General features: G+C 43.0%; 2 long non-coding RNA genes across 3 annotated transcripts in view; both read left to right on the forward strand.

The window, feature by feature from the left end:
- The window catches only part of LOC149122073 (uncharacterized), a 40,591-nt gene extending 36,661 nt beyond the window's left edge, over positions 1-3,930 (forward strand). Inside the window, exon 3 of the long non-coding RNA XR_016221724.1 lies at positions 3,876-3,930. This is a non-coding gene — a long non-coding RNA (uncharacterized LOC149122073). The remainder of the gene's footprint in view (positions 1-3,875) is intronic.
- A 6,802-nt stretch (positions 3,931-10,732) lies between these two features.
- On the forward strand, positions 10,733-18,591 carry LOC149122074 (uncharacterized). Of its 2 annotated transcripts, none has more exons than XR_016221726.1 (3): positions 10,733-10,912; positions 14,356-14,450; positions 14,920-18,591. It is a non-coding gene; the product is annotated as an uncharacterized LOC149122074 (long non-coding RNA). The 2 variants fall into 2 exon arrangements; XR_016221725.1 differs by lacking the exon at positions 10,733-10,912 and adding an exon at positions 11,283-11,440.
- Positions 18,592-24,548: the final 5,957 nt, after the last annotated feature.

Genomic DNA, 24,548 nt, shown 5'->3' on the forward strand with positions numbered 1-24,548 from the left:
CTTATACAAAAATTCACTCAACATGGATTAAATACATAAATCTATGACCTGACACCATCAAATTATTAGACAGCATTGGAAAAACCCTGCAAGATATAGGTACCGGCAATGACTTCTTGGAAAACACCCCAGAAGCACAGGCAGTCAAAGCCAAAATTTACATTTGGGATTGCACCAAATTGAGAAGTTTCTGTACTGCAAAAGAAACAGTCAGGAAAGTGAAGAGGCAACCAACAGAATGGGAAAATATATTTGCAAACTATGCAACTGATACAGGGTTGATAACCAGAATCTACAAAGAAATCAAGAAACTCCACAACATCAAAACAAACAACCCACTTAAGAGATGGGCCAAGGACCTCAATAGACATTGTTCAAAAGAGGAAATCCAAATGGCCAACAGACACATGAAAAAATGTTCAAGATCACTAGCAATCAGGGAAATGCAAATCAAAACCACAATGAGGTTTCACCTCACCCCAGTTACAATGGCTCACATTCAGAAATCTACCAACAATAGATGCTGGAGAGGATGTGCAGAAAAAGAGACACTAACCCACTGTTGGTGGGAATGCAAACTGGTTAAGCCACTATGGAAGTCAGTCTGGAGATTCCTCAGAAACCTGAATATAACCCTACCATTCAACCCAGCCATCCCACTCCTTGGAATTTACCCAAAGGAAATAAAATTGGCAAACAAAAAAGCTGTCTGCACATTAATGTGTATTGCAGCTCAATTCACAATAGCTAAGACCTGGAACCAACCCAAATGCCCATCAACAGTAGACTGGATAAAGAAATTATGGGACATGTACTCTAGAATACTATACAGCAGTCAAAAACAACAAAACCCAGTCATTTGCAACAAGATGGAGGAATTTGGAAAACATCATGCTGAGTGAATTAAGCCAGTCCCAAAGGGACAAATATCATATGTTCTCCCTGATCAACGACAACTAACTGAGCACCAAAGGGGAAACTTGTTGAAGTGAAATGGACACTATGAGAAAGTTTGGGCAGTTTTAAGGCTTTTAATAAATATACACTGCTTTGCCCTCAGAATGATTTCAGAAATTTACACTCTGTTTTCATGTGTTTTTACCAAAATTAGGATAAAATACATAGCTAAATTCCACTATTATGATTCTAAAATTAATATATACATGCTTACTGAAACAGCACCCAATTTTTTAAAAAATCCAGTGCATTTTTCAACAAAATGAGCTCTGCATCATTATTTTTAGCATTCCATGGTATTGTAGTGTTTGATGTAGTCAGGTCTTTATTAATTAGGTTAGATCTATTATTTTGTTATTTGCTAAATTTTACAGTGAGTCTTGAACATATATCTTCATAAATTTGTTCAATTATACCATCAGTATAAATTTTAGAAATGAACTTGCAGAGTTAAAGGATAGTCAAGGGGCTGGTGTTATGATGCAGTCGGGTAAGCCACTACGGGCATCACACACTGGAATGCTGGATTGAGTCCTGGCTACTCTGCCTCATCCAGCTTCCTGCTAATGTGCCAAGGGAGGCAGCAGAAGAAGGCAAAGATGGCCTAGGTGTTTGGGCCCCCCACCAGCCATGTGAGAGATCTGCATAGAGTTCCTGTCTCCTGATATAGCCTGGCACGCACTTCGCTTCTGTGGCCATTTGAGGAGTGAACCAGTGGATACAAGATCTCTCTCTCTCTCTCTCTCTCTCTGCCTTTCAAAGAAATTTTTTTTAAAAAAAATAATCTTTAAAGATTAAAAATAGGCTGGTGCCACAGCTCACTAGGCTAATCCTCTGCCTGCAGCAATGGCACCCTGGGTTCTAGTCCCGGTTCGGGTGCCCGTTCTGTCCTGGTTGTTACTCTTCTAGTCCAGCTCTCTGCTGTGGCCTGGGAAGGCAGTGGAGGATGGCCCAAGTGCTTGGGTCCTGCACCCGCTTGGGAGACCAGGAGGAAGCACCTGGCTCCTGGCTTCAGATCAGTGCAGTGTGCCAGCCATGGCGGCCATTTGGGGGTGAACCAACAGAAGGAAGACCTTTCTCTCTGTCTCTCTCTCTAACTCTGCCTGCCAAAAAAACAAACAAAAAAGAATAAAAATAAAGGATAGGCAGTCTTAGAACTTTCTGTTTTAAACCTACTCATTATCAGCTCTCTCCTAAAAAGGTTATGCTAACTTTGCCTCCCACTAGGAGTAACCGATTCTGAATGACATTGATGACATTGATTATTGTTATTTTTCGGTTTGCTTTTTTTGGATCAAAAGGTACAATATTTAACAACACTTAAATGTTTATATTGCTATTTTTTTCTAAATTATATTTCTTAATCTGTTGATAAATTTGGTATGTTTTGTTTATAAGCCATTAACATTGGTCTCCTTGGGGATTTCCTATATTTTTTGCTTCTTTTTAAACTCAGATTCTGTTTGGTTTGCTATGTATACTATTAATATTGCATTAATAAGTATATATTATAAATAATAGCACATATTAGTATATTGCTACGTATTAGATTATTTTTCATATGTATTTTAATTTCACGAGTTTTTCATGTGACTCTTACCTGTCCTTTAGAAGCCAAGCTCAGAATGTTCTTTTCCCTAGATTATAGTTTTTCAAGTTATCTTAAAATTGTATTTCCTTTATTTGAATCTTGAATTTCTCTGGAATCATTTAAGTGGAAGCTGGAAGATCAGAACCTAATTTTGGGGGGCATTTAATTTAGTAATTTTATTGAAATAAAGGTGTGTCTGTTTACGCTGAAAAAAAAAAAAAGTTCTCGTTGGCACTTTGCTGGGGACAGCACCTTTGAAATTAAGGCCGTGGTGCTGCTACGCAAACAGGCAGATCGCAGTGCCAGCCTCCTTCTCATGGAGGGATGCCTTCTCATGGCAGATGGGGAGTCCTCTGTGCTTCGCAGAAGCTCCCACTTGTGCTCGGGCTTCTCGATCCTCCTGGGAATGCCAACTCTACCCCTAGCTCTTCAAACCTGGAGGGACAGTTTCTTCATTCAACAGTTATTGAGGTTCTGACTGACTTTTTAATGTTAAAAAGGAGTATCTCAGGTGCCCTGCCCTGAGATAGTTTACCACGGAGAAGGTATCATCTCCACCAGCTCACATCCCAGTGCAGGCAATAGGTATATGACTGACAGCACTGACTGGCACTCATCATCAGGGCCAAACTGTAATAGCTGCACACAACTGTGGGGTGCATCAGTACAAACCCCCCAAAACAGGGAAGGAAAAGAAACTGTGTGATAAATGAAACATTCTTCCATTGGATGAATCTAGGTCTGCAGTGGAGACATGCTGAAAATGAGGGCGATCAGCAGGGCAGCATCGTGCAGAAGCACTCCGTAATTCCCTAGCTCCTTGGGTCTCTTCAATACAGTGAAGGTATCATTCAGGAACATAAAAATACAGTGTCCAGGTGAATGGCAGGAGCTTCTCTGTGGCCCCACCCCCACCCACCCCCATTGTGTTGAATGGTTAATCAGAATCTAATTTCATTTTGTCCAAATTTAGCCAGTTTTCCTGTCACCAATTATAATAAATAATACATTGTTTATACATATGAGATTTGCCTGTATCGTAGGCTACGTTCCATTTTGTCTGCTTTAGAAATCTGAGCTCATGTTCTTTGCCCCGTTTTCAGTGTGTATACCCTGATTACTTGGGTTAAATCATTGAGGCTTTTAATGTGGCCTGAAATATGTGCTCTTTCATTATTCTTTCTGAACATTTCTTCTATTATCATACAAATAAATGTGATTCCAGTACAAATCAATATCCCCATTTTAATGTTGTTGAAAATTATGATGAATTTATAGATTAATGTAGGAGAAAATGACATTTTTGCAATTATGTCTTTCCTTCTAGGAACATGCAAGGTCCTAAAATTACATTCGTTAGACATGTGTCATTTCTTTCAGGTAAGTCTTGTTAAATTTATATTAGGCCATGCTATTTGTTGCATAATATCAAAATAACTTTATTCTTAATAGTGCCAGTTTGTGAGTATTGATATAAAAGCTTTTTCTTTTGTAAAGATTACTTTTTGTAACCTACAATGATCCTTAATTGTCTTCATACATTTTAAGCTGATATTTTAATTTCTTTTTTAAATTAAAAAAAAATGTAAAGGTAAACACATTTCATGTATTTCATGGATACAGATTTAGGAACACAGTGGTAATTCCCACCCTCCCCTCTCTCCCACCCATGCTCCCACTCTTCTTCCTCCTTCTTTTCTTATTTCCTCTCTTAATTTTTATAATGATACACTTTTGATAAGTGAATAGTTCAACAAAAATACGAATTACACAAACGCTGTTCCTCAACAGTAGAGCCAAGGGATGTAAACAATTATCAAATCTTAAAATGTCAGTTTCACTCCTACATGTTACATTTTTGGTACACAAATGTACACAGATCTGGTAAAATATATGATATTTGTCCTTTTGGGACCAGCTTATTTCACTAAATATAATGGTTCCAGTTGCATCCACATTGTTACAAAAGGCAGGATATCATCCTTTTTATGACTGAGTAGTATTTCATAGTATATATATACAACAGTTTCTATCCAGTCATCAGTTGATAGACATCTCGGTTAATTCCTAGTAAGCAATCATACTTGCAAACCATGATAATTTGGGTCATTTTAGCTTCTAATTATACATTTTTCCCCTTTGAGGCATTAGTTAGAGGTTCTAGGACAAAAAAATTATGGTGATGCTAGGGTTGCTTCTTCCTTGATTTATTAGCATGCTGCAAAATATGAACAATATTTTCTATGGATTCTGATTTTCTTTATTGACATTTACCTATTTCTTTCCCAGAATCTACTGAAAGATTCATGCATTTTTTCTTCCTCTTATATAATGAGTTAAATAATATATATTTCTGTTAAATTATCATTGAATTTCCAGATAAAGTCTTCATTATTTTTTGACTCTGTTTTATATTATGCCACAGGATTCAATTTTATCAGACTTGGTTTATGATGTTTCAGCAATTTCACCATTTTACTCCTCCTGTTCTTTCTCCTCCTCCTCATGCATGAATAAGCATTATCAGACATAAGCTGAAAGCATAAAATATCTTATAATGTATTTACATAATTTTTACCTTTAACATTATTCTTAAGGTATATGTCATTATTTTACTTCAGGAAAATGATTTAGAATAATTAAGTGTCTAAGTCATACAATATTTCTTTGCAATAGAGCAAGAATTTTAAAGTAGTTCCAATTAATTTCTAAGCCTCTGATTTTAATCATTTTATGTATCCTTTATTTTTAGTGGAAAGATTGGTACATAGATTATTTCTTAGTGCTCTGTTTGTCAAATTTTATTATCAGGGTTGGGCTTGTCTAGTAAAACAAGTTGAAATGCCTTCAGTCTTTGCAATGTTATTAAATATTTTAAATATTAAATTAAATTTTCCCCTATATCTGAAAATATATTTACTTTATTGTTCCAGAAGTGTATATTTTCATTTTTCCTGTATCAAACTTGCTTGATTTTATACATTTTATTGGCTTTGTAAAAGAAAAACTACTCTATATATCAGTTATACTGTTGTTCTCAGTTTGCTTTGGTTTAAGAATTACGTCTTAGCTTCTTGGATTAAATACCCATTTCATTAACTCTCTAAAATGATCATGAGACCAAACAAAGCTCATGTTTTTATCCTTCTTCCAGTGTCCTACTGAAAAGACCCTACTCCTGTAGCAGGGATAAATACACACAGTCAATAAAGCACAAAATATGTAAGAAATTCAGTGATCAAGGGAGCATTTAACAGTAGGGAAGCATTAGTGAGTAGGAAGGAATGCCCTCTAGGAATTTAGAGGAAGGATTCTACCCTACCTCACACAATTGAACATGGACTACAGAGCAAATGCATTAAACCATGACATAAATGTTCTCACATGTGTCTCTTAGTACCACAAGATTTTTGACAATTCATTTGTCCAGAGAACAATATAAACAATGAGAAAAGTGAACTCAAGAAAACAGAAATTGAAAAAAAAATTAGTAAATTTTAAAGATCAGACTACCATTAAAAACATTTGAGAACAACAACAAAAATCCCACAGATAAAACAATGATCACTTAAATTAAAATTTCAGCAGAAGTAGTGGGTATTACATAACCAAACCAAACACAAGAAACAAAACACAAAGGATAGAACTGCATATCTAGCCTAATGTTTTGTTACTCCTATGCCAAATATCCTCATTCCTCTCCCCATGGGCCCTCTGCAGATTACTTATGTAACTTGATAATACTTTGCCTGTCTGACGAATGCCTCTCTGTCACAGACAGGCACTTGATGTACTTTGGTCAGCAAAAAGTGAGTGAGTGGACTTAACGAGTATGATGCTGAACCAGGACTTTGACCAGCTCTTGGGCCCCACTCTCTTCTCTTTGCTTCTCTCTGAAGACAGTCATGGAAAACCATATGGGGCTGCTCATTCAGCCCAGGGCCTATCTACAAGTAACCTGGGGCAGCTGATGCCCACATAGCACAAGGGAAATAAAATCCTTTCTTATTAGAAGCACTGAAATGTCAGGATTGTTTCTTAATCCAATGTTTGGTAGTCAGCTGGCTGATTCTGCAAGCTTGAGTAATTATTCCAAATTTGGGGGGAAGCATAAAAATGAATGAATATGAATTTTAAAGATAAAACTTAAAAGACAGGTGGGATAAGAATCCAGAACACATGGGGAAGGAGTTCAAAAGCATATTGGGATTAAATTGGAAGCACAAGAAGGGTATGATTTGATCAGGGAATGATTACATTCTATAGAAGAATAAATATTTCTGTTGTGAAATGTGTCACTTATTGTTCCTTTATTTTTTATTCAATGCAACTTTGCAGATTTCTTCTTTCAATTCCAGAACATTTTTCTTGATTACCTCTAATCCTCAAGTGTGTAGAACAATGATTGATACCAAGTTAGTTCTTCTTGAAGCATCTAAAGAAAAATGACTATTTTTCAAGATAATTCTGAGAAGTGCATGGAGATCATTCATCTCCTTTCTGTCTTATTGGTCCCTTGTTCCTGGCAGAAAACCAAAGGCCCCTGCTCTGTTCTGAATGTGCACCCCCCACACACAAGTTCCTCTCATGCTTACCATGTTGGAAGTTAATTGCTGATGTTGTAATGTGAAGAGGTGGGCCCTTAGGGTGTGGTTAAGTCCTGACAGTGAGGCCCTCACAGATGATGGACCTCAGGGGTGGAGGGAGTAGGTGCTGACTTTTCCCCCCCTGAGGGCACAGCAGTGAGGCATTGGCCTCCAAACCCATGGCAGCCCTCACTGGACACACCAAACCTGCGCTGCCCTCACCGGTGCTCACCATGCTCCAGCACTGTAAGGAGTGAATTTCTATTTTTTGTGAATCACCCAGCCTCAGGCATTTTATTACACCAGCACAAGAAGACGAAGCTGTCCTTGGTTCTCTAAGTTGGAAGGGGTACAGGAAGAAGCTTCAGAGCCTTGACTTTCTCCAGAGAAACAGGCAGGTTCTTCTTCACTCCCTGCTGCCAAGGCGGTAAAAGGGAAAGCTCTTCCAATTAACTGTGATTGAGAAATCTGTTCTTTTGCTTTCTGTAGATACGTTGTAATGCATGTTTAAAAACTAGTTATTTAAAAGTAAAAACCAAGGCATACTAGAGTTCTTGTTTCTATTATTTCAAAGTGTAGCAGAGTCTGTGCTGTGGTGTAGCGGGTCTGTGCTGTGGTGTAGCAGCACCTCCTGTAGCATCAGCATCCCACATGGGCACCGGTTTGAGTCCTGGCTGCTCAACCTCCAATTGATTTCCTTGCTAATGTATCTGGGAAAGCAGCAAAAGATGGCCCAAGTTCTTGGACAATTGCCACCCACATGGGAGACCTGGATGAAGCTCCTGGGTCCTGGCTTCTGACTGCCCCAGCTCCGGCCTTTGCAGCTGTTTGGGGAGTGAATAAGTGCATGGAAGACCCCTCTCTCTTTGTCTCTCTTTCTGTCTCTCTAACTTTGCCCTTCAAGTAAATAAATAAATCTGTAAAAAAATAAGAAAATGCGTCATACACCATAATCTCTCAGTTGATAAGGAAAAAAAAAGAGCACTTGATTTGTAATATAAAAACACATTTCATTTTCTCCTAAGTAGCAAACATATGAGGGCACTTCAAAAACTTCATGCAGGGGCCAGCACTGTGGTGTATTGGGCTAAGCCTCTGCCTGCTGTGCCAGCATTCCATATGGGTGCTCATTCATGTCCCAGCTGTTCCTCTTCTGATACAGCTCTCTGCTGATGGCCTGGGAAAGCAGTTGAAGAAAGCCTAAATGCTTGAGTGATCAGAAATCTGTGGGTGATCAGAGCCTGTCACTCTAGGCCTCTGCCTCACAGGCAACAGTTGATGATTTGGGGAGAGAGAGCTCCAACAGTGAAATGACAGTGAAATTGCAGACAACACAGCAATGCCTGGTCAGCCACCCCCAAATACCCATAGGATGAACACAGATGACCTCAAGGTAATAACCCACGTGAGGTCATCCCATCCACACCCAGTGAGAATCCCCATGTTTGTGGTGGTCCCCAGGCACCCCAGGCTCTCAGGCAGCCACTAGACCCCATCCCACCTGCATGTTTGCCATTAATATAGGAGCAGACACAGAATTCAGACACTGGATTCCAACACCTGTAGAAAGGCTTGTGCTAACCAAGGGCTGAGGATATGCTTGTGTCTTTCCAGAGAATGCAGGACAGCCCATTTGGGTACCAGCCAGACACATCAAGCCTGCAACTGACAGTCAACCAGAACCAGCTGAACAACACTGAGAGCCCATCTTGTTAGCAGACGCACCTGCCCTATCATCCTACCCTGAGGAACTGCCCATAGCCACATCCATTACTGGTTTATATTCCACTAGCTCTGGTCAACCACTCCAATGGCCCACAGCCTGTGTGTGGTCATGCCATTCCTGATTACCATTGTTCCTCATTCCTACCCCTTCTGAGCAAGCACTCCTGTGGTCTCCCATTTTGAGTGCTGGTTAGTCAACAATGGGTAAGATCCCCTGGGGGACAACCTAAGACAGGCACAGCTGTGTACGGATGCCACAAGGAAATGGGGTCAACAATGATATGGCCAAGAATCATGCCTCCCATTGCTCAAAAATAAATGAAAAGGGGGAAATGTGGTAGAATGAGAAGGCTATGCCAAGATGGCTGCTGGCAAGTGAGCATCAGTTACTCAGGAACGGCTTTGAAACCCACCTGGCAGTGGAGCCTGTCTAGCAACAGGCTGTGATTGGATGGTTTCAGATACTGCCTTGCAACAGGTTGTGATTGGTTAGGGCATAAACCACCCCTTGACTGGATTGGCAGCCTTGGCTATTTAAGCTGCTGTGCCAACTGAAATAAATGAGTCTGCAGGCTGCTCACCTCTGGCCTGCTTTCACCCAGCTCCCAGGGTCTGTGTGGTGACTCCGTGCCTCTTGCCCCCACCATGTTCCTCCTCTCAGAACGAATCCACAGCAACACCTTCCTACTGTTTACATGTCTCAATTGGACATAACTGTGCTTGAAATCAGACTCCTCCTTGATAAGGTGTTAAATGGAAGAATCTATGAGGAGAAAACTGAGAAGAAATTTGGGGAAATATCTAGCAAGCTAATGCTCTGGTTTTATTTTACTTTGTAAGATTTATTTTCTTTATTTGAAAGAGTGCAATGGAGGTCGGGAGAGACAGAGGAAGAGATCTCCCATCCACTGATTCACTCCCTAAATGGCTACAATGGCAGGGGCTGTATGAGGCCAGAGCCAGGAACTCAGAAACAGAGCTTCATCTGGGTCTCACATCAGCAGCAGGTACCCAAACACTTGGGCCATCTTCTGCTTTCCCAGGGGCATTAGTAGGAAGCTGGATTGGAAGTGGAGCAGCTGAGTCATGAACTGGCACTCTGATATGGGATGCCTGTGTTGCAAGTGGTGGCTTATCCCACTACACCACAATGCCAGCCCTCAACTAATGCTCTGTTAAGGGCAAGGTTTTCCTTTCTGAAAATTAACTGAACTTGGATTTTATGTAGGATATATTATACTGAAATCTGAGTAATGGTCTCCAAAGATGATCAGGCCCTAATAGTTGGAACCTGTGAAGGCAGTCTTACATGGAAGAGGGAAATTCACACGTGTGATTGAATTAAGGGTCAGGTGTTGGGAGGATTGTCCTGGATGTTCCTGGTGGGTCTTTGGAAGAGAAAGGTGGAAGGAAACTCTACAAAAGAGGAAGAGAAAACAGTGCCATGTCAGAACAGAGATTGGAGTGGTGCATTTTGAAGGTAGAAGTTAGGGCCCAAACAAAGAAATACATGTGACACTTAGGAGGAGCAGCAAAAGGCATTAGAGAGCGTGTGGCCTTACCAGCACCTTGACTTCAATCCAGTGAGACTCACTTCAGACTTCTGGTCTCTAGAACTGTAAGATAATACATTGCTGCTGTGTTAAGCTACCAAATATATGCTGATTTCTTACAGCAGCCGTAGGAAGCTAATACTGATAGTACCTGGCAAAATTGTTGTAGTTTCTGAATTGCCCTACATATTGGAAGACTGCTCTGAAAAAAAAAATCCACAAAATTTTGTTCAATGTGTAACATTTGGTTTATTAGATTTTTATTTTATTTTTTTTTTGAGAGGCACATAGAAAAAGAGAAATCTTCTAGCAGCTGGTTGACTCCCTAAATGTCCACAAGGTGCTTGCTGAGCAAGACTTAAAGTCAGGAGCCAAGAACTCAACCATGGTCCCCCATGGGTGGCAGGATATACACTTCTTTAAGCCATCACTACTGCTTCCCAGGGTCTCTATTTACAGGAAGCTGGAGTCAGGTGCTGAGGTCTGGGAATCCACCACAGGTATGTGGTTGGAACCCCAGGTATGCTTACCCCTAGCCAAACACCAACCCCATTGAGTTTCTGTAGACCTAAATGTGCCCAAGCACTATTCATTTGTGGAAATTATTTGGGATGAAGACTAGGAATGAAACCTTTCAGTTTGTTAAGGATTGAACTGTGGCTGCCTCGAGGTTGTTGATGTTTTAACCTGGAGTGGCTGTGAATACAACCCTAATTGTAGTGGGGTCTAGTTAGATGATATAATTAAGATGATGCCACAGAGTGGGCTCTAGTCCAACTGGACTGGCATCTTTAGAAAAGGGGGATTTTTGGATATGGAGGCAGACACATACAGGGGAGGATGAGACAAAGACACAGGATGACAGCGTCTGCAGATGGAGAGCACCTGAGGCTGCCCGAGCTAGGAGAGGGGCAAAGAACAAGTTCCCCTCACAGCTCTCAAGGAACCAGCCCTGCAGGCACCTTGCTCTCCACCTGAGCCTCCAGAACTGGGATAGCCCACATTACACCCCTGATGCTCCAGCCGTGGTCTGTGGGACTTTATTTGGGGAACCCTAGGAAATGAGTACACAGCTATCACCAAGGTTTTGGGCATTGCTGCTTTTTTTTTTTTTTTAAACAAAACTGTCCCATGTGCTACTGCATTCTCATGCCCTCTCATTCATTACTTCTATAGGCTACAGTCAAGCCTTCCCACTAGGAGTTGTTTAAATCAGGTTTTGTTTTATTTTTTTGAGTTTACATTTAAATTTCAAATGGATGAATTTCTAGGTAGCTAATTCTGTGTTTACATTGGCAAGCTGCCTTACTAACAAATCTGAGTAACTCTCTGTCCCTTGCTATGCTTCTATCTTTTGTTCTTTCTCAGCTACAATCATAAAGGCCACATTTCATGGAACATGGCGTGGACAGGATTGCTTATAACCTAAATGGATTGGGATGGTCTTGAGCTTCCAGGACCCAAGGGAGAGCAGAGTTCTGCAGATAATCTGGAGATCAGGAAAGACTGGGTAGGGAGTGGGAAAGTTCTTCACCCCACCCCCAGTTCCCATTCATCTGTAAATGAGTCCAGAGGCCAGAACCCAAGTGTGCTTTTCCACTTTAAGTGTCTGAGGGCTCTCTGGACTCAGGTTGAATCTGCTGGCCCACTGAGCATTAATGTTCTTTCTGTGGCTTAAGCATAAAAATGCAAACCAAAGATTTCACTCCTTGGAGATCTTGAATACAGCTGCTTGCATAGTAGCTGAAGGGATGCAGACATCCCCAGGGTTCCTGATAGGGACTTCTCTTTGGGTTATGCATCTTGAGTCTGTTCACATGCCATTTCCTCATCAGACACCTACCTTCTAGGGAACTGGGCAGGGCAAGAGAGTGGGTGTGAAAGCACAGTGCTCAGATCTGTTTCCTCTCTGATCCGTGTTGAATGGAGTTGGGTCCCTGGACCACCAGTGAGGGTGGGGCTGCCTGCAAGGGCTGGCTTTCCTTTAGTCTTAGCTTGGAGAGTTTATATCTGACATGGGAGCTGGTGAAATGATCATGGATGCAGTGGAGCTGAGCTAGTGCATGAAGCAGAGGTGCTTCTTAATTTGGTTTCTCTGACTTGGAGAATTGTAGATTGGAATATTGTAAAGTTATTGCCACCAGTTTTAGTCACACCTATTGCTGAGAAGTGATATTTGGGGAGAGTTTCATGAATAATTTGATGGGAATTTAGAACAGAGAAATATTCGTATCATCTTGCTAATTCTACTACTGCTCAGAAGTCAGAAAATCATAATAGCTAATCATTTTCTAAGAGTTTACTGTGTGCAGATCCTATCCTATGCATTTTTTCCTGCAATAATTCATTTAATCCACAGAAGAACCTTTTATGGTGGGTGAGAAATTGAGTGGAAGGTTCGAGTAATCACTGAGCCAGCACATCAGAAGCAAACATGTTTTAACAACTTGGCAAATAGGAAAATGATGTTCACTTGGCTTTAAATACTGGGAACTGGTTTAGAATATGTTTAGAATATGCTGAGAAAGAAGCCTGCAGAGAGTGCTCTCCCTGCCTGCTGGGGAGAATACTCCCTAGAAGTTCCTTCAGGACCTGAAACACTGTTACATGTTTCCCACACCTAGAATTCTGAGTGTGTGTGTTTGAATCTATTCATGATTAGTATTATAACAAGTTTGTTTTGCTGTTTATATGTTTTTATATGGAACCTCTTTGTGTAAATAGGATGATTGGTTAATTGAATAGTTCATTATTTGTTGATTGAACACACCTGCTGTGTACCAGACCCTGGGCTAGTCGCTGAGGACACACAGAGAACAAGATACCCATGTTCTTTGCACTAAAAATATTTATGATCTAGCTCAATTTTTACTGTGCCTCCTACAATATTGAGGCAAAAACCAACATTTAAATTACCCATAAAAAACTAAGAGGGAAAGGTGGGACTATAGGAAAAACAGAATCCTTTAGGTGAAGGGGCTCCCTAAACCCCAGAAGAAGGGTCGGGTTTGCATCCCAGTGGGTTAAGCCACCACTGGGAATGCCCATATCCTATATCAGAGTGCCAGTGGAAGTCCAGGCTACTCCACTTCTAATCCAGTTCCCTACTAATCCTTGGAAAGCAGTAGATGATAGCCAAAGTAACATGGGTCTCTGCCACCCAAGTGGGAGATCTGGATGGAATTCCTGGCTCCTGGCTCAGCCAGGCCTAGCACTGGCTATTGTAGCTATTGAAAAATTGAACCAGGCCAGCACCACAGCTCACTAGGCTAATCCTCCACCTGCATGCCGGTACTCCGGGTTCTAGTCCCAGTTGTGGTGCTGGTTCTGTCCCAGTTGTTCCTTTTCCAGTCCAGCTCTCTGCTGTGGCCCAAGTGCTTGGGCCCTGCACCTGCATGGGAGACCAGAAGGAAGCACCTGGCTCCTGGCTTTGGATTGGCACAGCCCACCGGCTGTAGCAGCCATTGGGGGGGGTGAACCAACAGAAGGAAGACCTTTCTCCCTGTCTCTCTCTCTCACTGTCTAACTCTGCCTGTCAAAAAAAAAAAAAAAAGAGTGAAGCAGCAGATAGAAGATCTCTCTCTCCACCCCTACCCTCTCTTTCTGGCATTCTGCCTTTCAAACAAACAAATATTACAAAACAAACACAGAATCAGGACAAGGGGCTAACCTTGGTCTGTGCCAGTCTCAACTGTTCTTTCTTCTATTTCCTTCTCCCTCTTCAGCAGAATGAACAGGTGCCAGTAGCCCCCAGTTAGCTTGGCTGGAGGAATTCCCTAAAATCTGTACACTGTGGGGAGCAGAGGCTGTGCCTGTCCATTGGTCACACACTTCATCCTCAGCTGTAACCATTTGTTTGCATGAATGCATGGGGTGATTTGTCTTTGTATTTTTAAATTTTTTTAAAAATGATTTTGTCTCTGTCCTCCATTGAAATAAAAAGGTCAACCAAGGATCATGAACAAATCGTGCCTGGGGTGGTGGAGAGAAAGCAAAGGGAGAGGGAGTGCTTTGTGGATCGGCCTGTTTATGGCAGAGGTAAAAAATATTGTGTTTCAAGCCAAGTTTTGTGCATTTGTCAATAAAACCAGGCTTGTAAAGGGCAAAAATCAGCCCCACTTGTCACAAAGTCCCCCATGGGTAAGAGTCCATCCCTAGCAGAGGGGCTTACATATGGTGGTGGTCTTCATCCTAATAATAGTCCTGCTCTGGCCACCTGGAGCTGGGCCTCAGCAGACCCGGTGGTGAGGACTTAAATACAAGGTATGGCCCCAGGATGCTGCAGTATGCGAGTGAGGAGTGCACAAGGACAGGAGGGATTTGATGTAGGATGCATTGGTGAGCAGGCTGCTTTTACAGGCTAGTGGGGAAGTCAGAGTTTCCCAGAAAGTGTGTGGAAACTTTCACATTAGTTTTCTTAGGGACGTGGGGAGCTTACAGCTGGGCAGTGCCAGGAATTTGTAGTTCAATAGTTTAATTCTCTCTCTCTCTTTTTTTTAATTCTCAGAGTGGTTGGGAACAGTGATTATTGTGAGATCAGCATCTTTGTATACAGACATGCTTCAAACATAGAGCAAGTGAACTTCACGATGCAGCAGCCTCCCTTGCTTATGGAGAGCCTGGACTGTGTTTAGGCCCTGACAATGCTCTGCAGGGCTAAGCAAGGCCCTTGCAGCTCAAGGATGGAGGACAGGAGCAGCAACAGCAGAATGTTCCCTTCAGCCATTAGGACCCAATGGGGCCTCCAGATTCTCTCAGGCTTCACCTTGTGCAGTGAAGTAAAAAGAAAAGACTGAAATGAACTGGGAAGAAGAAAGAGGACTCATTGGGTGTGAAGACAGTTGTGGAAGATGGAATTCTGTTTGGTCTAGCAGGTGAAGAAAGAGCTGCGATTGAGACTTGATGTGTCCAGGGCTCCATGACTTGGGGGCTGTGGGTCTACTTTTGTAAAGATGTTGTTGCAACACTGCTTATACTGCAAGATACAACAGCACCCCTGATTGTCAAATAGGCCACATCCTAGGTGGGAGGGTATGCGCTCAACAGGGCACATGTGGGAAGCTCTTTCCCCAACCTCTCCCACACTTTTAATATTTTCCCAAATTGCTTGATGTCAACCATGCTGTAATTTAATCTTCTTGAAATTAGCATGTTTCACTTTGTTTTCTTTGCTCACTGTTTTGAAGACAGCCTGGTTAAATCCTTCCCACTCAAGAAATCGCTAGTCAAAATATTTTAGGAAGGAAGCACAAACATTCATTGTTTGCCTTATTAAAAATTAACACAGGCAGATAGAGAAAGACTACAACATGTGTGCTTGTCTCAGTCCTACTTGTGGTCTGTCCCTGTTCTCATCTGGCACATGAGGTCTCAACTCAATATTCTAACCCCACAAGGTTGCAGGAATACAGGAATGAGACTGAGGTTAAAATATCTTAGGGTCACACCAGGGAAGGAAGTGGAGTCAGAGCTGGAGCTGGAGATGTTTGGGTCAGACTCATGTTGCCCCTGAAGCACTGTAATAGGGCAAGAAGAAGGTGTCTGTGTTTCTTGTGCATAACATAGTGAGAAAACTTGCCTGCTCTGAACTCCAAGCAGCACTTCCCAAAGAGAGCAGAAACTGTTTTTGCATTTCTGGATACTCTGCCCTCCAGATATTTTTGAGTCTCTTGCCTATGAACTCCCTTGGATTCTTTAAGTCAGCCAGGCATCCATGTCTGTGAGTGCTTTTTGAGTCATTCCCCTGTGCCAGATGCTCTCTTGGGTGGTGTAACAGAGAGAATAACTTGCCTCCTGCCCTCTTCAAGGCCGCGGTCTTGTGGGGATGTGCTCCATAAGAATCTTTGGCAGTAGGGGAAGTCCTCTGATGAGGCCAGTGCCCAGTGTTCTGGGGGTCCATGGGAGGGGCACCTGGTGGCCTAAATTATTCAGACACCTATGTTTGGGAGCACAGCTGTCATCCTTATCTCTAACAGTTTTCCACTCCAGGGACAAAAAACCCTAGGATGGGGGAAAGCCTGGTGGAAAACAAACCTTCTTTCTCTAGCCAGGGTTGGGCAAGCTGCCTCGGGTCGCTCCTCACTTAAAACAGCACAGTCTCAAAAGTGGGTAACAGCTGAGAGCCGTGAAGTAAAACATTTTGTAGGGAGATCAATCATGAGAAAAAAACAAGTGGTCCTTATGGTTTGACTGTAACCTACAACTTTTGATCAGAGCGGCCATTCTCCATTTTATTTTTCATTATCTGAAGACAGCATTTAAAATAATATTTTTTTCAGAAGTAGAGTGATGGGGATAAAAGTAAGGGGAAGTGTGGGGTAGTGGAAAGATTATCCATTTGCTGGTTCACTTCTCAAATGCATGCAACCTCCAAGGCTGGGCTGGGCCAAGCCAAAGCCAGGAACCAGGCACTCCATCCAGGTCTCCCACTTGGGTTGCAGGTGTCCAATTACTTAAGCTATCACGTGCCGCTTTCTAGGGTGTACATTAGGAGGAAGCTGGATCAGAGTGGGGCTTGATCTTAGGCCCTCTGATATGTGAAATAGGCATCCCAAGTAGCAGTTTAACCCTGGGTTAACCCACTGTGCCACAGTGCCAACCTCAAGGACAACATTGTTTTTAGGTGCAGTGTTATGTCAGGCATCTCAGTAGTTTGACAGACTTTGTATCATTTAATCCTCCTAACAGGGCTCTAATTGGGTTTTAACATGTTTCCACATTGCAAAGAACCTGAGACAGAGAGCAATTTGTTGACTTACTTAAGGTCACACTGCTTACCAACTTCTCAACTGAGGGGTGGAAGAGTGTGCAGGATCTCATGGGGCCAAGAGCAGGGTGAAACCTAAGACAAGCCAGAACCCACTGAAATTGACTGCAAACTGTATTCCCTACAAACACCAAGGAGGGACTGTGCTGCCATGGGTTGTAGTTGTTGAGCAAAGAGTATGATGCAGTTGTTATGAGCATAATAGCAGGATCCCTAGAGTGTAGGGAGAGGTGGCAAGAAGATGTGGAGACTTGATCCCACAAAGTCTGCTTCCATCAGAGAGATACAGACTCAGGCTTGCCCTTCTGCTGGGTCAGCAGGATGGGGAGTTCAGTGAAACTCAACAGGATAAGGGGGCTTGGCCAAATATTCAGAACAGGGAGTCAATACCAGGGTACAAACCTGGGGTGTCTGGTCCTTCTGTCTGCCACAGGCCCACTAGAAATGAATCTAGCTCACCTGTTCACAGTGAGGAGTCTCTAAACAGACAGTCATGCCTACCCAGAAATTCATTTTAATCTTTTAGATGTGAAGCACAACTTGAACTTTCCATTCTGACGTGGAAGCAGGCTGGGGCAGATAACAGGTGCCGGGCCCTGAACTGTTGTGAGGCAGAGCTCAGCATCCCCTTGCAGGCAATGACCTTGGCTGGCCACTGCTTGATGGTTGGGATCCCTTGTGGCACAGTCTCCCACAGCAGGGGCTCTCCCTCTCTCAGACCCTCTGCTTTACCAAAGCCATGGCCTCAGAGCCCCTCTGGGTTCCTCACGGTGAGCCAGAAAACAGATTTGCAGCTGGCTGTTTTATACCCTGTTGAGCTCCCCAACAAGTCTGCTCTACATCTCTAATCAATAGGCTGAGCTGCAGCACCACTTCCCACCTGTGGTGGACCATGGGCTATGAAAGGCTCACTCCAGGACTTGGAGTCTGTCACTCAGGTGTAACCACATAGACCTAAAAATCAGGGAAAGACACCGAGACACAATGAGAAACAGGGGCTGTGTGCCTGCCTGAACCCCAAGGCTCTAGTTCTCTGCCTGCTCTGCCCCGCCTTTGTGTGGACACCAGGGAGGACCCCACAGACCCTAGTCCAGGGACATGCTGGACCTCCCGGCATTGCAGGGATGTCCCTGTGCCAAGCAGGGAATGCGCTCTAATTCTGCCTTGGAGAACTGGCCCCTCTGTCATTGGCTTGCATTGTCTTCAGATGAAATTCCTCTCTCTAGTTGTAGCTTCTCTCCATGCTCCTCTCTGCAGCAGAGTCCCAAATACTCACCCTGTGTGTGTCCTTCAGGCCCCCCACTGCCATTGCTCACATTGTCCTGGGCTTGGAAGGCCTACACATTGCCATTTCTTGAAATTGCCCTTCCTTCAGAGAGCAGCCTTCACAATAAAACTTTCTTCTATGCCTCCCAGGAGACCAGAAACTTATTGTCTTTCCTGCTCATAAATCTCTGCAATAAACTTTTATTATGCCCCTTCTGAGAGTTGGCTTTTTTTTTCCCTCTAGGAGTCTCTCTCCTTAGATCAAGAGCTCCTGGAGGGCAGGGGCAACACTGATTTATTCTGCGTCCTTCCCAGGGCACTCATGGTGGTGTCCCCACACAGAAGGACCCAGTAGGTGTCTCAAGGCTGCAATGATAACCTACAGTCTGTTCTTCTCAAGCAGCTTCCCAGGCTGCAGCCAGGGCATGGGGCAAGGTCACACACGCTTGGTGTGATCTCTCACTGGTTTCATGATAGTGATCCCCCAAAACCTTCTATTTCCTCATGTGGAAGGTAGGATTATAATTACTTGATGACAGATAAGGGCAGAATCTAGATGTCCACCTACTTGATCCCAGTCCCCATATACTCCTCACTTGGACAAAAGAGCATAGGAAGGACCTATGTACCATAGGGGAAAACCCAGGATACAGTGTGCACTTTTTTTTTTAAGATTTATTTATTTGAAGGAGTTACAGAGAGACAGAGGCGAGAGAGAGAGAGAGGTCTTCCCTCCACTGGTTCACTCTCCAAATGGCCACAAAGGCCAGAGCTGGGCCAATCCAAAGCCAGGAGCCAGGAGCCTCCTCTGGGTCTCCCTCATGGGTGCAGGGGCCCAAGGGCTTGGGCTGTCTTCTACTGCTTTCCCAGGCCATAGCAGACAGCTGGATCAGAAGTGGAGCAGCTGGGACTCAAATCAGCACCCATATGGGATGCTGGCACTGCAACACTTGCTATGCAACAGTGCTGGCCCCAGGAACACAGAATTTCATGAGCTTGCTGATCAACAAGGAATTCCGCTGGTCCCTCTACTCTGTTTATATTGAGCCTCATTTGTGTGCTTTGCCCTGATGCTAACCTCAATACTTTAACCATCTATGTAGTATTCTGCTGTATGATTAAACTTGGATTTAGTCAGTTCATCACTTAATAAGATGGCCCAACCACTGGGGCCATCTTCTACTGCTTTCCTAGGCTGTAGCAGAGAGCTGGATTGGAAGTGGAGCAGCCAGGACTCAAAATGGTGCCTATATGGGATGTCGGCACTGCAAATGGCAGCTTTACCTACTACACCAGCCCCTTTGGGCTTCTTGCAGGGGTTACACTTCCAGGTGCCTCTGTGGGTCCTACATATGGACTGAGCAGGGGAGCTGTCCTCTCTGTCCAAAATCAACAGTTAGAGGCAGCCTTTAGAGGTTTATTGTAAAAGGTTTTTTTCTTCAAAGTCTCTTGACTCCCTCTGGTCTTACCAAGACAAGGTGGGAGACTGTCACAGGTTCTACCTTGCTTACTGGAGTCAGGAAACAAGACCCCTCTCTCCCCCACCAAAGGAGGCTTTTCTGAGTCTGGTTTTGTTAATGCACCATTCAGTTTCTCCACCAGGTTTCCTTTCCTGTTGGACCAGCCTATTTCACTAATTCCATCTTCCTGAGTGTGCTCTTTTATCTTCTGCACACTTCAGAGTTCCTCCATGCTAGTGAAATATTATGCATGCAGCTGTTTTGGGGGATTCCCCTCTTTGTAAACCCATTATTTGAATAACCTCATGGCCTAAATTAGGCAGAAACAGAGTGGAAACATTGTATACTGATGTTGGTATCAGACTTTTCCTTCTACTTTGGGAACCATTTTCTTCTGAGCATCAGTCATAAGATAGAGATGATCTTACCTACCCCAGAGGGCTGTTGAACATCAGATACCATGGAGTGTGTTCAGATCCTGCCACAGAGCCAGAGTTTGGCTCAATGGGTTAAGCTGCCTCCTACATCAGAGTGCCTGGGATGGAATCCTGTTTCAGCTCCCAGTCCAGCTTCCTGCTAATGTGCCTGGGAGGTAATTAATGATTCAAGGACTTGAGTCCTTCCCAGCTATGTGGAGACCTGGATGGATTCCTAGCTCCTTGATTTGGCCTGTCCCAGGCTCAGCTCTTGTGGACCTTTGGACAGTGAACCAATGAATGGAAAATCTCAATTCTCTCTCTCCCTCTCCTTCCCTTTCTCCCCCCATCTCTCCCACTCCCTCTCTCCCCCTTTCACTGTGCCTTTCAAATAAATGATGGTTTAAAAATCCTATCACAGTAATTGGTTTAAAATAGGTCTTTGGTACATGTTGGTACATTTTTAATTCTCTCTTGAAGGTTAATTCAACAAGATGCTTTCTCCATTTGACTACCTGAAACATTTCCTAGGAGGGAAGACTTGGAATTCAGGCTTGGCCAACACTAAGTTTATTACCTCATCACTTTCTGTGAGCAAGAGAAGAACAGTGTCAAGTGCAGTGCAGTTATTGAGAATGTGGGTTCTGGAGTCAGTTCTCCATAGCTGTGTTTCTGAATCTGCACAGATGTATATCCATGGTCCAGATGCCAAGCTTCTCCCTCATCCACTTGCCTGTGGACATAATATTGCGGTGGTCATAATAGTATTCAGGCTGGTGCCATGGCTCAATAGGCTAATCCTCTGCCTGCAGCACTGGCACCCCAGGTTCTAGTTCTGGTCGGGGTGCCGGATTCTGTCCTGGTTGCCCCTCTTCCAGGCCAGCTCTCTGCTGTGGCCAGGAGTGCAGTGGAGGATGGCCCAAGTATTTGGGCCCTGCACCCACAAGGGAGACAAAGAGAAACACCTGACTCCTGGCTTTGGATCAGCGTGGTGCACCAGCCACAGCGCACCGGCTGCAACAGCCACTGGGGGGTGAACCAACGGCAAAAGGAAGACCTTTCTCTCTGTCTCTATCACTGTCCACTCTGCCTAACAAAATTTTTTTTAAAAAATTTAAAAAAAATAGTATTCAGTCCACATAACTCTGCAGATTAAAGAAGAACATGTGTGTGAAATGGGGGTATAGATTTGATACTACACAATAAGTGCTGCAAACTACTTATATGTTCAAGAGTCTAGAAATTACTGACAAGAATCCAGATTGGTTTGGATCAGATTGACATATTAAATCAAGGTGATAATACTTTATCTGGGGAAAATATTATTAGAGAGAAAATAAAGGAGTTTCCCTATTTAAGCTACATAAAACTTTAAAATTTAAACACCTAAGAATAATTGTGTGCTAATTACAGAGTTCAACCAACGGTACTAGAACAAAAAAAATACTAAAATGGATAAAGTATTACATTGTACATCAACAGTCAGGAGAAGAGCTGATCAAGTCACTGTTTCTCATAGTGTCCATTTCACTTCAACAAGTTTCCCCTTTGGTGCTCAGTTAGTTGTCGCCAATCAGGGAGAACATATGATATTTGTCCCTTTGGGACTGGCTTAATTCACTTAGCATGATGTTTTCCAAATTCCTCCATCTTGTTGCAAATGACCAGGTTTCATTGTTTTTGACTGCTGTATAGTATTCTATAGAGTACATGTCCCATAATTTCTATAACTTAATATGTTTTCCCTCTTAGTATTTTTTTTGTTTGTTCTACTTAATACTTTTGGTTGAATACTGTAATCAATACACAGTTATTCTTAAGTGCTGAAACTTAACTGAAAAGTGATTGCTGTTAAATATAAGAGTGGGAATAAGAGAGGGAAGAGATGTGCAATTCGGGACATGCTCAAGCTGACTTACCTCAAACAGTAGAGTTAGAAACATACCAGGGGATTCCAATTCAATCCCATCAAGGTGGCATGTACCAATGCCATCTCACTAGTCCCAGTGATCAATTTCTGTTCACAATTGATCATAATGATAGGACTAAGAACCAAAGGGATCACATAAACAAGAATAGTGTCTGCAAATACTAGCTGATAGAATAAAAAAGGGAGAGAACGATCCAACATGGGAAGTGAGATACACAGCAGACCCATAGAATGGCAGATGTCCTGAACAGCACTCTGGCCTCAGAATGAGCCCTTAAGGCATGCGGACCCAGCTGAAAAGCCCATGAGAGTATTTCAGGCATGGAAAGCCAAGACACTCTGGGGAAAAAAAAAAAAAAAAACTAAATGAAAGATCTCCGCGAGTGAGATCCCAGTGGAAAGAACGGGTCATCAAAGAAGGAGGTACCTTTCTCTGAAGGGAGGAGAGAACTTCCACTTTGACCATGGCCTTGTCTAAATATGATCAGAGTCAGTGAACTCAGGGGGCTTCCATAGCCTTGGCAGCTCATGACAAGAGCCTAGGGTGATTATTGAGGCCACAAACAAGAGTGTCAATTTGTTAAGTCAACAACAGGAGTCACTGTGCACTTACTCCTCATGTAGGATCTCTGTCCTTAGTGTGCTGTACATTGAGATTTAATGCTATAACTAGTACTCAAACAGTATTTTTCACTTTATGTTTCTGTGTGGGAGCAAACTGTTGAAATCTTTACTTAATGTATGCTAAACTGATCTTCTGTATATAAAGAGAATTGAAAATGAATCTTGATGTGAATGGAAGGGGAGAGGGAGTGGGAAAGTGGAGGGTTGTAGGTGGGAGGGACGTTATGGGGGGGGAGCTATTGTAACCCATAAGCTGTACTTTGGAAATTTATATTCATTAAATAGAAGTTAAAAAAATTAAAAAAAAAAAACTTTAAAAAAATTTGCCAATCTGATTCCAAGACTTGTATTTACTTTAAAAAGATAAACAATTTTTAAAAATTTGAAAGGCAGAGAGAGAGAGAGAGAAATAGCGCTCTCCCATGTATGTTTTTTCTTAATGCCCCAATAGCCCCCAGCAGCCATGGCTGGGCCAAATGGAATTCAGGAACTAGGAATTCAGTCCACATCTTCCACATGAGTGGCAGGGACCCAAGTACCTGATCCATTGTCTGCTGCATTCACGAGTGTAGATTAGCAGCAATCTAGAATCGGGCAGACATGGGACTTAAACCCAGGCACTCTAATAGGGGATGCAGGCATCCCGAGGGACATCTTCACTGCTACCCAAATGCCTGCCCCTTGCATCTCCTTGTTGATCATTTCCAGTTGTCTCCTTGATCTTCCCCAGCACCTTGTAGAGTGAGCTCATCAACTCAGTGAGACAGCTCCCTTCCCTTAGACAAAGGCAAGGCTTCCCTCACTTGCCATGGTGGCCCCCTTCCTGGGCTATGGGCCCTTCTTGTCCCCCTGTCTTTTGTTCTTCAGGTGCACAGAGGAGCACAGCTCATTACTCACACAGCATCCCAGTCATATATGTGCATGTGCATTTGCCTCCACACACAAGATCACATGAATACTCAAGAAATGCATCCACAGATAGCCATACAAACATATGCAAAGTCAGATGCACCATGATAAACATGAATACACACAGAGAAACAACATGTCCTACATATGACAAGCAGTACTTGGCAACACTCTGCTTGCCAGCTGCCTGCTCTCACACCGATGAGCACATGAATACCATGCACACGTGTACTCCGTTCATGTGACTGTTCTTTGTGAGCATGGAGTACACACAGTGCAGATGGGCTGTCCTTCTTGTGCTAATCACATTCTTTGTATGAGGAGCTGTCTCTAGATCCCTAGATCAGCAGGACAATCCCGTATCCTATTACAATCTGCCAAGAAGAAATAGATACATCTATTAGTCTGCTCTTTGCTTGTTTCATCATTGTGACAGCCTCTCCTCGGTCCATATCCATCAGTTCCCTACACCACCTGTCAGCCGAGTCTCCAACACTGAGCTGCAGGTTAATAGCTCTTTAATCTCTATTTAATTGGTCATTAATAATTCCAATAGTGCTTTCCTCTGTTAATTGATTAAAAAACACTTTCAGTGGAAGTGAATAATGAAATTCATAGCAACCAACTATGGAGTGAATTTGCTTGTCATCAAGATAATCAAGAAGAAACAGCGACCGAAACACTCTGCTCCCTTTGCAGACTTCTGGAATGCTAGGACTGGCAGGGCCTTTGGAATTGTAACACATCAGTATTTCCGACATTGTG

This window comes from Oryctolagus cuniculus, chromosome 15 (genome assembly GCF_051225735.1).
Source record: "Oryctolagus cuniculus isolate XC-2025 breed Fujian yellow rabbit chromosome 15, ASM5122573v1, whole genome shotgun sequence".
NCBI lineage: Eukaryota > Metazoa > Chordata > Mammalia > Lagomorpha > Leporidae > Oryctolagus > Oryctolagus cuniculus.